Here is a 14,307-nt window from a genome sequence, read left to right on the forward strand (position 1 = left end):
GAGCTGGAGAGGACAGGGTCTCCACAAGGAGAGCAACAGAACAGGAAAATTTGAACACAGGGATCTTCCCAGAGACTCATACTCCAACCAAGGACTATTCATGGAGATAACCCAGAACCCCTGCACAGATGTAGCCCAGGGCAGTTCAGGGTCCAATTGGGTTACATAGTAATGTGAAGAGGGACTGCCTCTGACATAATCTGATTGGCCTGCTCTTTGATCACCTCCCACTCAGGGGGAGCAGCCTTACCAGGCCATAGTAGAGGACAATGCAGCCACTTTTGATGTGAACTGACAGACTAAGATCAGAAAGGAGAGGAAAACCTCCCCTATTAGTGGACTTGGGGAGTGGCATGCAAACAGAGGGAGGAAGGAGGGTGGGATTGGGAGGGGAGGAGGGAGAAGCTTATGGGGAATGCAGAATGAATAAAGTATAATTGATGAAAAATTAAAAAAAGGGAAAAAATAATTTAAGAACCTTAAAAAAAAACCTAGGAAAAAAGAAAAAGACACATCAAAAAGGAGTGAGGGTTGGATATAATTAAACTCATGGCTGAAATCAATTAGAAACAAATAAAACAATTCAAAGAATCAGCAAAACCAAGAGCTTCTTCTTTGAGAAAATCAACAAGATAGAAAAACCCTTGGCCAAACTAACTAAAAGGCATAAAGACACCATCCAAATCAACAAATTCAGAAATGAAAATGTGGACATAACTACAGATACTGAGGAACTTCAATTACTAGGACGTACTTCAAAAGTCTACATGCCACAAAATTTGAAAGTCTAAATGAAATGGACAATTTTCTTCATCGATTTCACTTACCAAAGTTTAATCAAGACCAAGTAAATCAATTAAATAGTCCTATAACCCCTAAGGGAAAAAAGCTGTCCTCAAAAGTCTTCCATTCAAAAAGAGCTCAGGAACAGATGGTTTCAGTGCAGAATTCTACCAGACTTTCAAAGAGCTAACACTAGTACTTTTCACACTATTCCACAAAATAGAAACAGAAGGAACACTCCCAACTCATTCTCTGAAGCTTCAGCGACCTTTGTACCTAAACCTCACAAAGACCCAACAAAGAAAGAGAATTTCAGGCCAATCTACCTTATGAACAGTGATGCAAAAATATTCAACAAATTGAATATAAGAACACATCAAAGATATCATCCACTATGACTAAGTAGGCTTCATCCCAGGTATGCAGGGGTGGTTCAATATAACCAAATCCAACAATGTGATCCACCATGTTAACATATTGAAAGAAAAACCCAATGATAATCTCCCTAGATGCTGAAAAGGCATTTTATAAAATCCAACATCCATTCATGTTTAAGATGTTGGAGAAATGAGGGCTACAAATGCATTTATCAAAATTTAGTAAAGGAAATATACTGCAAGCCTATTGCCAGCATCAATCTCATGAGAGAAACTTAAAGCAGTCCCATTGAAATTAGGGACAAGGCAAGGCTGCCCACCCTCGCCATATCTCTTCAAAATAGTTTTGGAAGTCCTTGCTATAGCAATAAAACAATTGATGGCAATCAAAAGGATAAAAATCAGAAAAGAAAAAGTCAAATTATCTCTATTTGCAGATGATATGATAACATAATAAGTGACCCAAAAAATTCTATCAGGGTATTCCTACAGATGAAGAACACCTGCAGCAAAGTGTCAGGACACAAAATTAACTCAAAAAAAATCAGTAGCCCTTCTGTATACAAAATACAAAAGGGCTGAGAAAGAAATTAGGGAAATAATACCTTTCATAATACCTACAAAAGTAATAAAGTACCTTGGTGTGACCCTAACCAAGCAAGTCAAAGACTTGAACAAAAAATTTTCAAGACTCTGAAGAAAGAATTAGAAGAAGTATCAGAAGTAGCATGGGAAAGATCTCCCATGCTCATGGTTTGGAAGGATTAACATAGTAAAAATGGCCATCTTACCAAAAGCAATCTACAGATTCAATGCAATTCCCATTAAATTACCAACACAATTCTTTACAGACCTGGAAAGAAAAATTCTCAACTTCATACGGTATAACAAGAAACCCAGAATTGCTAAAACAATCCTCTACAATAAAAAATCTTCTGGAGGTATCTCCATTTCTGATCTTAAGTTGTAATATAGAGCAACAGTTTTAAAAACTGCATGGTACTGGCATAATAACAGAATAGTGGATCAATGGAACCAAACAGAGGACCCAGAAATAAACCCACCCACTTATGGACACCTGATCTTTGACAGAGGCGCCAAAACCATACAGTGGAAAAAGGATAGTACCTTCAACAAATGGTGCTGGTCCAACTGGATGTTTACATGTAGAAAAATGAAAATAGATCCATACTTATCACCCTGCACAAAACTGAAGTCCAAGTGGATCAAAGAACTCAACATAAAACCTGTCACATTAAATCGGCTTGAAAAAAATGTGGGGAATACCCAAGAACTCATTGGTACTGGAGAAAACTTCCTGAACAGAACACCAACAGCACAGGCTCTAAAAGCAACAATCAATAAATGGGACCTCATGAAAATGAAAGCTTCTGCAAAGCAAAGGAGACCATCACGAAAACAAAGCGACTTCCTACAGATTGGAAAAGAATCTTCACCAACCCTTTATCTGACAGAGGACTCATATCCAGTATATATAAAGAACTAAAGAAGCTGAAAAGCAGCAAACCAAGTAATCCACTTAAAAATGGGGAACAGAGCTAAACAGAGAATTCTCTGTAGAGGAATACCAAATGGCAGAGAAGCACTTAAAGAAATGCTCAACCTCACTAGCCATTGGGAAATGCAAATTAAAACAAACCTGAGATTTCACCTTACACCCATGAGAATGGCCAAGATCAAAAACTCAAGTGACAACACATGCTGGAGAGGTTGTGGAGAAAGGTGAACCCTTCTCCACTGCTGGTGGGAATGTAAACTTGTGCAAACACTCTGGAAATCAATCTGGTGCTTTCTCAGACAACTAGGAATAGTGCTTCCCCATGATCCAGCCATACCACTCCTAGGCATATATCCAAAAGAGGCTCAAGTACACAAAAAGGACATTTGCTCAACCATGTTTGTAGCAGCTTTATTTGTAATAGCCTGAAGCTAGAAACAACCCAGATGCCCCTCAACTGAAGAATGGATGCAGAAATTGTGGTACATCTACACAATGGAATATTACTCAGCAAAGAAAAATAAGGAAATCATGAAATTTGCAGGTAAATGGTGGGATCTGGAAAGGACCATCCTGAGTGAGTTGTCCCAGAAGCAAAAAGACAAACATGGTACATACTCGCTCATATAGACATACAACATAGAACAAACCTACTATAACCTGTGCATCTAAAGAAACTAAGAGAGAGGACCCTAACTAAAATGTCCAATCCCCATCCGGAAAGGCAAAGAGGATGGACATCAGAAGAAGAAGAAAACAAAAAACAGGAAACAACCTAGGAACCTCCCACAGAGGGCCTCTGAAAGCCTCTGCCCTACAGACTATCAATGCAGATGCTGAGCCTGATGGGCAACTGTTGGGCAGAGTGAATGGAATTTTATGTAAGAACTAGGAAATAGTAAGAGCTGGAGAGGACAGGGTCTCCCCAATGGGAGCTACAGAATAAGAAAATTTGAACACAGGGAACCTCCCAGAAACTCATACTCCAACCAAGATCTATTCTTGGAGATAACCCAGAATCCCTGCACAGATGTAGCCCAAGGCAGTTCAGAGTCCAATTGTGTTACATAGTAATGTGAAGAGGGACTACCTCTGACATAATCAGATTGGCCTGCTCTTTGATCACCTCCCCCTGGGGGGGGAGCAGCCTTACCAGATCATAGTAGAGGACAATGCAGCCACTTTTGATGTGAACTGATGGACTAAGATTAGAAAGGAGAGGAGAACCACCCCTATCAGTGGACTTGGGGAGTGTCATGCATGCAGAGGGAGGAGGGAGGGTGGGATTTGGAAGGGAGGAGGGAGGGGCTTATAGGGGGATGCAGAATGAATAAAGTGTAATTGAGGAAAAATTTTAAAAAAGGGAAAAAATAATTTAAGAACCTTAAATGACTTTCAAAAGTGGAGGAAAACATGGGGGCAATGGTCTCCTGAACCTACTCAGACCTTGGACACCACCACTGCTACTTCTAGAACTGATGCAAGATGTTCCAACGTGGGGGTTAAGGCTTCTCATAATATTTCCTATAAGCCCACACCTGTTTGTTTATATCCCCCATTTTTATTCATTATTACCCAGATAGAGCCAAGTAATTGTGGTGATGATATTTGCTTTTTTGCCCCATGCTGGAATGCTAGTGAATTTAAGTATGCCCTGGTTTCTTGCATGCCTTGCTGGGTGCCTGTACCTGTTGATGCCCCTTACGCTATGACTCTCTTCAGACAGAAAAGGGATCTTGGAACTACAGCCACCACTGTTACTGCCATCTCATTGGCAGCTGTTGGAGCTACCAGTAGCCATGAGTCATACTGTGGAGACTTCTCAGACCCTGAATAATCTTTTAGCCAATGTAGCTCATGCCTTAGATGTACAAAAAGGAATTAATGCTCAACTAAAAGGAGGTTTGATGGTGTTCAATCAGAGGATTGACCTCGTGCAGGAGCAAATTGATACCCTATGGCAAATCGCTCAACCTGGCTGTCAATGAAAGTATGCTGGACTTTGTGTCACTAGGATATAACATGAGAATTTTTCCTGTGCTGCAAATCTGTCTAAACAATTGTCTAGCTATATTTTAGGTAATTGAACTGGAGAATTTGATACTACGATGGAGCAGCTGAGAGTGGCCATTATCACAGTAAATTCTACCCGAGTGGACGCAGGACTAGCCACAGGATTATCACCATGGATTGCTGCAGCCATGAATCATCTGAAGGAATGGGCGGGCATGAGAGTGTTAGTAGGCCTTCTGGTGTTTGTCTCCTTGGTTTGCCTGTGTTGTGTATGCAAGATTAGAGCCTCATAACAGCGTAATGCAGCCATGATCATTCAGGCCTTTACAGCCATTGAAGCAGGACATTCTCCCCAAGCATGGTTGGCTACCATAAAAAGCTAAAATGTTAAGCTCAGGATGCGAGGCTAAGCACTGCACTCAGGGTCAGCTGCTTTGGACCCTGAGAAGAGCATGTCTGATTGCATGTGGGTTGATGCCTCTGAGGAAAAGGTATTGGACGGGTCTGATGCTCTTTGGGTGGATGACACCTAAATGAACATCGGTACAAAGTTCCAATTTATTTCTAATATCAGAGATCAGACCTCTACTCTTGCCTGATGCGTCTAAAAGGAAAAGGGGGAACTGTAGAGAGCTGCATAATGCCGTGCCTTAAAGATGGAGCTGGTTTCTGCCTTCCACCTTCACGATGGTGAGTGCTCTCTGTCACAAACAACTTCACATTTGGCTAAGGCTGAGGATCTGGCTTGCTTCCATGTATGTGGACCTATCTGCATTGCACACATGGCACGCATGGGTTGGCTATCCTGAGGCTACATAAGCTGTGGGCTGGTTTTCCCCAGGGTCCAATGATTGTTCAATGTTCCTGAATAAACTGCATTGAAAAAAAAAAAAAAAGAAAAAAAAAAAACAGGTGAAAGCCAGTAAAGAGTTTCAGGACCCTGTTATTAAAGGGGCCAAGTGGACATCATGCTTGAGAGAAAGTCTGAGCACCTGTACATGCCTCATTCTGGGCAGCTGAAAGCAAAAAGCCATAGATGACAGTTCCTATGTCCAAGACTCTTATTTCAGGAAGAGTGTCACATATTTCTTTCAAGTGGTCATTATTGAAGTCAACTCTCCTTGACATGTGAGTTTCATATTATCACAAATTCCATTACTGTTTGTAAATACCCAGATATGTCCTCAGTCAGTGAATTACTTACTGTGGAAATGCTCCCTGACAAAGGCAACTCTTTGAACAAATATGGTTTAAGTGACTACTTGTCTATATTTTTACATAAACCATCCAGCATGTCAAGTCACCAAGAAGTCAACTTGTTGTCCTTCAGCAGAACTGAGAGAGTTTCATAAGCTACAGTCAGAGAGAGAGAGAGAGAAAGAGACAGAGAGACAGAAAGAGAAAGAGCTACAGAGACAGAATCACATAGAGAGACAGAGAACAGAACGACTGAATCAAAGATACAAAGTGACAGAGACCAAGAGACAGAGACTCCATTTGTCTGGTCACTTTCATTGGCACATCAACCTCAAAGCACACCCTCCTATAATATAATTTATCTAACAAGGCCATTACTCCTTACCCTTCCAAGATATTTCTTTACTGGGGAATCAACATGCAAATAAATGAGGTTCAAGTACACATTGCAATTCAAATCACCAGGAAGTGGAAGAAGATGGAGGGACTTCTAATCTAAAAGAACATAGTTATCCTGATAGTTTGTCAATATGATGATTAAAATGCAAGTAAATTCCAATTTCTAAAGAACAAGACTGACAATCTCCTTTGGGGAAAATGTGGCATATTTCCATAATGGAGTATTAATCTGCTAAGAAAAAGACATCAAGATATTTAAGGAAATGGATGGAAACAGGAAAAATCATCCTGGTTATATCAACTAAAATACAGAAAGACAAATGTGGAAACAATTTACTTATTAGGAGGTTTCCTAATACTGGGGAAGAAATTTCCAATAAGCCATCTACTGTGAACAAACCAGTCTTTCACTAAGAGAATAGGGTGGCAGTTAATTGAGTTGTTGTGCCAGGTCATCCTAGGGAAATTTTCTTTTCTTTTCATTTAATTTAATTTAATTTAATTTATTAATTACACTTTATTCACTTTGTATCCCCCCATAAGTTCCTCCCTCCTTCCCTCCCAGTCCCCCCCTTTCATTCATTCCCCTTCCCAAGTCCACTGATAAGGGAGATACTCCTCTCCCTCCTTCTGATCTTAGTCTATCAGATCACAACAGGAGTGGCTGCATTGTCATCTTCTGTGGCCTGGTAAGGCTGCTCCTCCCTCAGGGTTTGTGATCAAAGAGCAGACCAAACAGATTATGTCAGAGGTAGTCCCTCTTCCCATTACTATGTAACCCACTTGGACACTAAACTGCCATGGGCTACATCTGTGCAGGAGTTCTAGGTTATCTCCATGCCTGGTACTTGGTTGGAGTATGAGTCTCTGGGAAGACCCCTTCAAACAACCCAGGCTGTTGTTATTTAAATATGGTGCTTTCTGCCCTCCACTGATAGATCATTGCCTTTTTCTTGTATCCACAGAGACGCTTCCTTCTGCATCAAATGGGATTGCATACAGAAACCCACAGTCTGATATTATGCACAGAGAGACCTAAAACAAACAGATCTAAATGGATTTCCCTATGAAATTCTTCCTCCACTCAGAACTCTGGGAAGCCTGAAGGAGAGGAAGCAGTAAGTGTATCATAAGTAGAGAAATTTGAGGAAACAAAGAGAACAATGCCCTGAGAATCAGGCTGCAGAGGAAGATGATGGAGCCAGACTTGAAGTGACCGGATAAGCTACAGTCAGATAGATAGGGAGGAGGACCAACACCTATCTGGGAACTAAAAAAAGGGCATAGGGGTTGAAGAAGGAGGCTGGGTAAAACGGGAAGGAGAAGAGGGAGGGGGCAGAATAGGGGATACAAAGTGAACAAATCTTAATAAATAAATACAATAGAAAAACTGTCATTAGGTGATGATGAGTAGAGCTCTTCAGGACTGAAGGTCTTCTTGTGGGTGGTGCCATGGTGTGGAAAGGATGAACTCAGTTTTCTTTATGGGACTTGGCACTGAGACTTCGATCATGTTTTAATTAGTATATGAAAAAAAAATACTTCAATTGATGTATTTAAAAAAAAATTATGTGTGACACATGGGTAGTTATTTTAACATAGAGCAATGGAAGAGTAGTGTAATGTATATTATATGAAATTCCCACATAACCAATAGAACTATATTGACAATGTTTACAATGACTTTTAACATGGAGAAAAGATTCTGGTAAAGAAGGGCATAGTTTGACTTTGTAAGGCATGCTTTCCAGGAACTCATTATGTAGCAGAGAATCCTAGCAATAAACTAGTGGTTACCCAGCTACCTGAGATTCAATGAGCTCAGGTAGAACCTCTGGACAAGCAGTCCTGGCATGAACACTACTTTTAGAGGGTTTGTCTGGAGGACCACAGTAGAAAACACAGCTGCCCCTTGTGTTCTAGGCATATAACAGGGACCCATTTCTCTGTCCTTAAGACTTAATTTTAACTGTAAACACCAGGATGAGTAGAGTTCCCAACTCACCACTGAATAGGAAACAACTGCCAATCCAGCCAGGTCAGCCAAAGCCATGCCACTCATAGAGGTTTGTTCAAGAGCATCAGCTGTTAAATAGTTTGTCTCTCTGTTCTCCCTTTACATATGCAGATCTTCCTCTGTTTCAGTCAAACCAATCCCAGGAGTTGTCAAGTTTACTTCTTTTTTCTCTGCTCTTAAAGACTTAATACCCCAGAGAACCCTAGACCCTGTCAGCCTATTATATCAATAAGAATGTGAAGGTATATTTCGTGAGCACACAAGCAAAAACTCAGTTCAAATTCACAACCTAGAAAATTTCAGATCCAACACCACAGTAGGAGACTACCTTGTCACTTGATACATTCCTCTTAATCCCACATCACTTTGAAGCTTCCCTATTTAGGAAAGTGTCCATTTAAATAAACATTAAAGTTTCATTTCCTCCCTGACTTTGTGACATATGCATAGGATCAGAGATACTGGACACTGAGGAAAGTTTGTTTACTCTTCTCCATAAAATCCTCAAGATTCCCTCAGGTGCTGAGAATCATGTCATTAAGCAGTTGAAAGCCAGTAAGTGTTTCAAGAGCCAGTTCTTAAAGGACCAAATGGCTTGCTTGAGAGAAACCCTGAGCAGCCCTACATACCTCAATCTGGGCAGCTGAAAGCACACACCAAGAGATAACAGTTCCTGTGTCCAAGATACTTAGTTCAGGAAAGGGAAAAAATAATTCTTTTTTTGTTTGTTTTAATTTTTATTTATTGCACTTCATTCACATTGTCTCCCCTGATGAACACCTCACTCCTCCACTCCCAATCCCAATCCTACCTTCCACCCCCCATCTCCATGCATCCCTTCCTCAAGTCCACTGATAGGGGACATCTTCCTCTCCTTCCCTCTGAACCTAGTCTATCAGATGTCAACAGGATTGGCTGCATTGTCATCTTAAGTGGCCTGATAAAGTTGCTCCCACATCAGGCAGAGGTGATAAATAGAGGTGAAATGATGAGAAAGTTAAAGGGTTAGGCTAACTTTGTAACCTATATGTCTTCTAAAGCCTATAGTTTTGAGTTTTAGGTCCAGGTTAAGCTAAAGCCTCTTAGTACCTTTCCACAGAGTGAAGAAATGTGACCCTATCCGTGAGGACAGATATAAAAAAGGGCAAGCAAAAGAAGGAACAGACCCTTGTCCTTGAGATAGCGTTTCTTAGCAACGAACCTAGACTTCTTCTGATTAGCTTTTGACCTCCAGCCAAGAGTCCGCAGCCCCTAATCTTCAAGGATGAGCTAACCACCCCTACCTTAAAGTGCAGCTGCATCCACACTTGGCAAGACTGGCCAAGCTTGAGCACCTAAGACTAACCAATTATCTTACTTTATAGCTTCCTCATCCAATCCTAAATTGCCAAAACTAAAACTTCAAATTTCCTGCAATTTTTCTTTTAAAAACCTAAAGGCCTTTGTCTCCCTGTGCCACTCTTTGCTGACCAGCGGGGGTGACCCCATTGTACAATGGTAAATAAACCTCTTGCTTTTGCAACGAGTCTTGGTCTGGGGGAGTTTCTGGGAAGGGCGCGATTGAACTCCTGAGCTGTGAGACCCCAGGTCTTACAAAAGCTATAAAGTAAGATAATTGGTTAGTCTTAGGTGCTCAAGCTTGGCCAGTCCTGCCAAGTGTGGATGCAGCTGCAATTTAAGGTGGGGGTGGTTAGCTCATCCTTGAAGATTAGGGGCTGCAGACTTTTGGCTGGAGGTCAAAAGCTACTCAGAAGAAGTCTGGGTTTGTTGCTAAGCAATGCTCTCTCAAAGACAAGGGTCTGGTCCTTTCTTTTGCTGAGTGAAGGTCATTGTTTGCTTGCCTTTTTTATATCTGTCCTCACAGATAAAGTCACATTCCTCCATTCTCTGGAAAGGCACTAAAAGGCTTTAGCTTAACCTGAACCTAAAACTCAAAGCTATAGGCTTTAGAAGACATACAGGTTACAAAGTTAGTCTAACCCTTTCAACATTATACTTACTTTTTGTGCAATTTTAGGTCTGGTTCATGCTCCACATCCTGCAAAACCTCTCCTACAGCTCTGTCTCTCAGCTCTCCTCTTGCCGCTTCTCCTCCCACACATTTCCTACCCTCTAGCTCCTCTCCTCTTTCCTTTCCTTTGGCTCCTCCCAGCTCAATATTGTGTTTAGTTGCTTTTTTGGATGCTTACACCAAATTTAGAAAGGATGATTAGAATGAGGATCACAATGCAGTATCTGGTTTGACACCAGAGAGTAGTGGGGTAGAAATCAGTATTTGAATGAACAAGGGTAAGTTGTATAGATTTCAAAAGAGCATGAACCAACATGTTCACCTTTACAATGAATAAAAGGTTCCTTTTCTATCAATACAATAATAATTATGGAATTATGAAAACTGTTAGGTAAAATCTACATGTGCAATGTCCTGTCCATGTGTATTTAGCAACTTAGAAGAAAGTATCTTGATTATCCTATCTATCTTGACAAGTTAAAAATGCTATACCTAAATCAACTTTTATCCTTATTAGTACTAACTACATGAAAAGATTTCTTAACTTCTAAACAACTCAAGGTTAATTGTGGCATTATAACTATTTGGTCTTCAACCCCATCAGAGACTTGAGAAAGAATAAAATTAGGTGTTAGAGTAAACAGGAAGTGCATGTTAGCAGCTTCCAAAAGTGAAAAAAAAATTGACAGAGACAGTTTGCTGCCTGAACAGTCACCCATAACTCTCTGTAACATTGGAGCATAATCTTCAGCCTTCTAGCTCTGAATATTTGACAGACATAAGTGGAAGCAGGAATTACTTAGGACTTGCTTACGCTTGTCTTGGCAGAGTTTGACAGTCAACTTGTCCTGCATTTAACTTTGCCCATTTTTGTCAGAAGTTGTCTGTTGTGAAGTGAGGATATTTTCTTCACCTGAGTGGCTTTTTTATCACATTTTAAGCCATTTCCATATGGAGGTTCTTCTATGCTCATTATATTCTTTCAGGTAGGCAGAGTGCTTCCAGGAAATGACCTGTCTCATTGTCAAAGAATTTTTAAAATAATAAAACATTTTAAATGCCATATTTTGTATGCCTCTGAAGTTTTTGAAGACTACCTGTTATGTAATATATCTGTATACAAAATCATATCTATCTGTTAAAGCTAGGATGTATACTCCTGTGATAAATTAGACTAATGTCTGACATAACTATGAGTTCAATAACTAGGAAATAAATTGCATTACCTAATACCTTATCCTGTTTTTAATTGCTGTTTAAAAGTATTGGAATTAACCTTGATTTTCTATCAATATACTAAAGCCTGTACCAATTCTTTAAAAAGAGAATTATTTTTGCATCAAAATGCAAAATCCTATACCACAGTTAAAATTAACCTTTTTTGGAAGTAACAAATAAATCCACATGTTGAGTAGATTCAATAATCTACCTTTTATTTTCTATTCCTATAAGATATCCCTGTATATTCCTTGTTTCACTTTGGAAAATAACATTAATAATAAACATCTCCCAATGACAATAAAATTTCTTAGCCATAGCAAACAACCAAAAACATACCCAAGCCCCTTTAAGGAAAAGTGGATGTCATTCTCTTGCATTTCTTTTACCTGACATTTTGACCATGTAGAAATCCTGTAGGGGGCCCAAATAAAAATGATTAATTAAGTAAGCAATAACATTTGTGTTCTAGTCTTTGAGTGTTGTGAAGTTTCATTCTTAATAAAATCCTCCTTGAAACAGTCTAAAATGCTGGACCAATTAAGATTAGTAGCTTTCTTCAAAGTTCTTTGGGAGCAGGATTTGAAGAGTAAACAGCAATTGAAGCAGTTGAGACAGGAACAAGCAGAATTGTGGAAAATGAAAGATGCTGGAACAGATGTTTCAATGTCTTAGCATGCTGAAGAAGATCCTGTCAGGATTGATCTAGAATCTCTGGTGTCTAGTTATTTTGTTCTGCAAGCATATAACTTGTCACAAGCATTACATGGTTCTAAAATTATAAATGTATGACATGTGCAGGTTGAAACTAAACTGTAAGCCAATTTTATCTATGCAATTAAAAGATTAGCATAGTACATTTTGAGGCTTTTATATCCAAGGATTTATTGGCTAGGTATTGATGGAGTTCTGGCTGGAGACATTTTTTACATCTAAGTTAGTGTCAGAGTTGTTTCCAGGTAAAGGGATTATCAACTATATTACCTATTCTGTTTGATATTGATTTCTTTCTTCTTTTGCATGGCTAAGGCTTCCAGTACTCTTCCTCTGTCATTTCTGATTTTTCTTAGTTTTGAAGGAACACATAATTTCTCTTCTCTTGCATGAACACAAGCAAAAACTCTTTCCCAACGTAACACATTCCCTACTCTCCATTGTGAAGTTAGGGTATCTTTGAAATATATGGGCTGAAATAACTCAGCAGTTTTTTCTGTAACTTAGTGTCTCTCCACAGCTGTTGGTTGTTGTTCATTAACATTTAAGAAATTTGAGGTCAATAAAGCATTATTTAATCTATCTCTGGAGGCTTTTAATACCCTTATCTGTTTGTTAAGCATGTCCCTTAAAGTATGAATGGACCTTTCTTTTTTTTTCTTTCTTTTTTTATTTTTATTTTATTTTTTTATCAGTTACATTTTATTAACTCTGTATCCCAGCCGTGTCCCGATCCCTCATTCCCTCCCAGTCCCTCCCTCCCTTATCTCCACCGTGCCCCTTTCCAAGTCCACTGATGGGGGGACCTCCTCCCCATTCATCTGATCCTGTTTTATCAGGTATCTTCAGGACTGGCTGCAAAGCCCTCCTCTGTGGCCTAACAGGACTGCTCCTCCCTTCGGGGGTGGGGAGACCAAAGACAAGGGACAGATCAACTAGACAGACACCAAATAGGGAAATAATGAATGGACCTTTCAATGACTGCTTGACCAGTAGGATTGTGAGGTATACCTATTACATGTTTTATCTTATAATATGTAAAAAATCCTTCCATTTTATTAGAGACATATGCTGTAGCATTATCAGTCTTAATTTGTTTATGTATGCCCATAATTGCCATCACTTCTAACAAATGCATTATAACTGAATCAGCCTTTTCAGAGCATAAGGCTGTTGCCCATTGAAACCCTGAATATGTGTCTATAGAATGGTGCACCTATTTCAGTTATCCAACTCTGTAAAATAAAGCACATCCATTTGCCAAATTTCATTTTTTTTTTTTTTGGCTACCTTTAGGGTTGCTTCCTGCAAGGAATGGAGTTTGGCTATATAAAGAACAAGTGGGGGATTTTCACACAATTTCTTTGGCTTGTTGCCAAGTGATAGAAAACTCTCTTTTTAAACCTTTGCTGTTAATATGGTGTATTTTTTATGAAATTCTGAGGCTTCTAACATGCTTCTTATCAATAGTTGATCAATTTCATCATTGCCTTGTGCTAGAGGACCTGGTAGACCTGTATGAGATCTGACATGTGTTATATACAATGGATTACTTCTATTTCTGATTACTTGTTGTAATTGAAAGAACAATGAATTTAAGTCCGAATCATCCTGAATTAGATCAGCAGTTTCTATATGCAGAACAACTCTTTGTGCATATTGAGAATCAGTAACTGTATTAAGAGATTCCTAAAATTTGATAACACCAAGAGAACTGCATATAATTCTAATTTAAACTGTATCCTAAGGACTCTCCACCACTTTACTCAGATTTTCTGACTTATAATGTTCCCTTTTTCATTTATTGACATCCATATAAAATATGGGAGCTCCAGAAATTGCAGTTGCTTTTACTATACAAGGAAGAATCCAATTGTTTCTTTTTATTAACTGAACTTGATTGCTTTTGGGGTATCTGTTGTTGATTTCTCGCAAAAATTCATAAGCTCTTTGCCAATATTCATCGTATGCCCATAATGACACAATCTCAGCACTGGGCACCACGATTTCAGCTGGATCTATTCCAGCCGGTTGACAAAGTCTCATTTTTCCTTTTGGG

This window comes from Meriones unguiculatus (assembly GCF_030254825.1).
Source record: "Meriones unguiculatus strain TT.TT164.6M chromosome Y unlocalized genomic scaffold, Bangor_MerUng_6.1 ChrY_unordered_Scaffold_25, whole genome shotgun sequence".
Lineage (NCBI taxonomy): Eukaryota > Metazoa > Chordata > Mammalia > Rodentia > Muridae > Meriones > Meriones unguiculatus.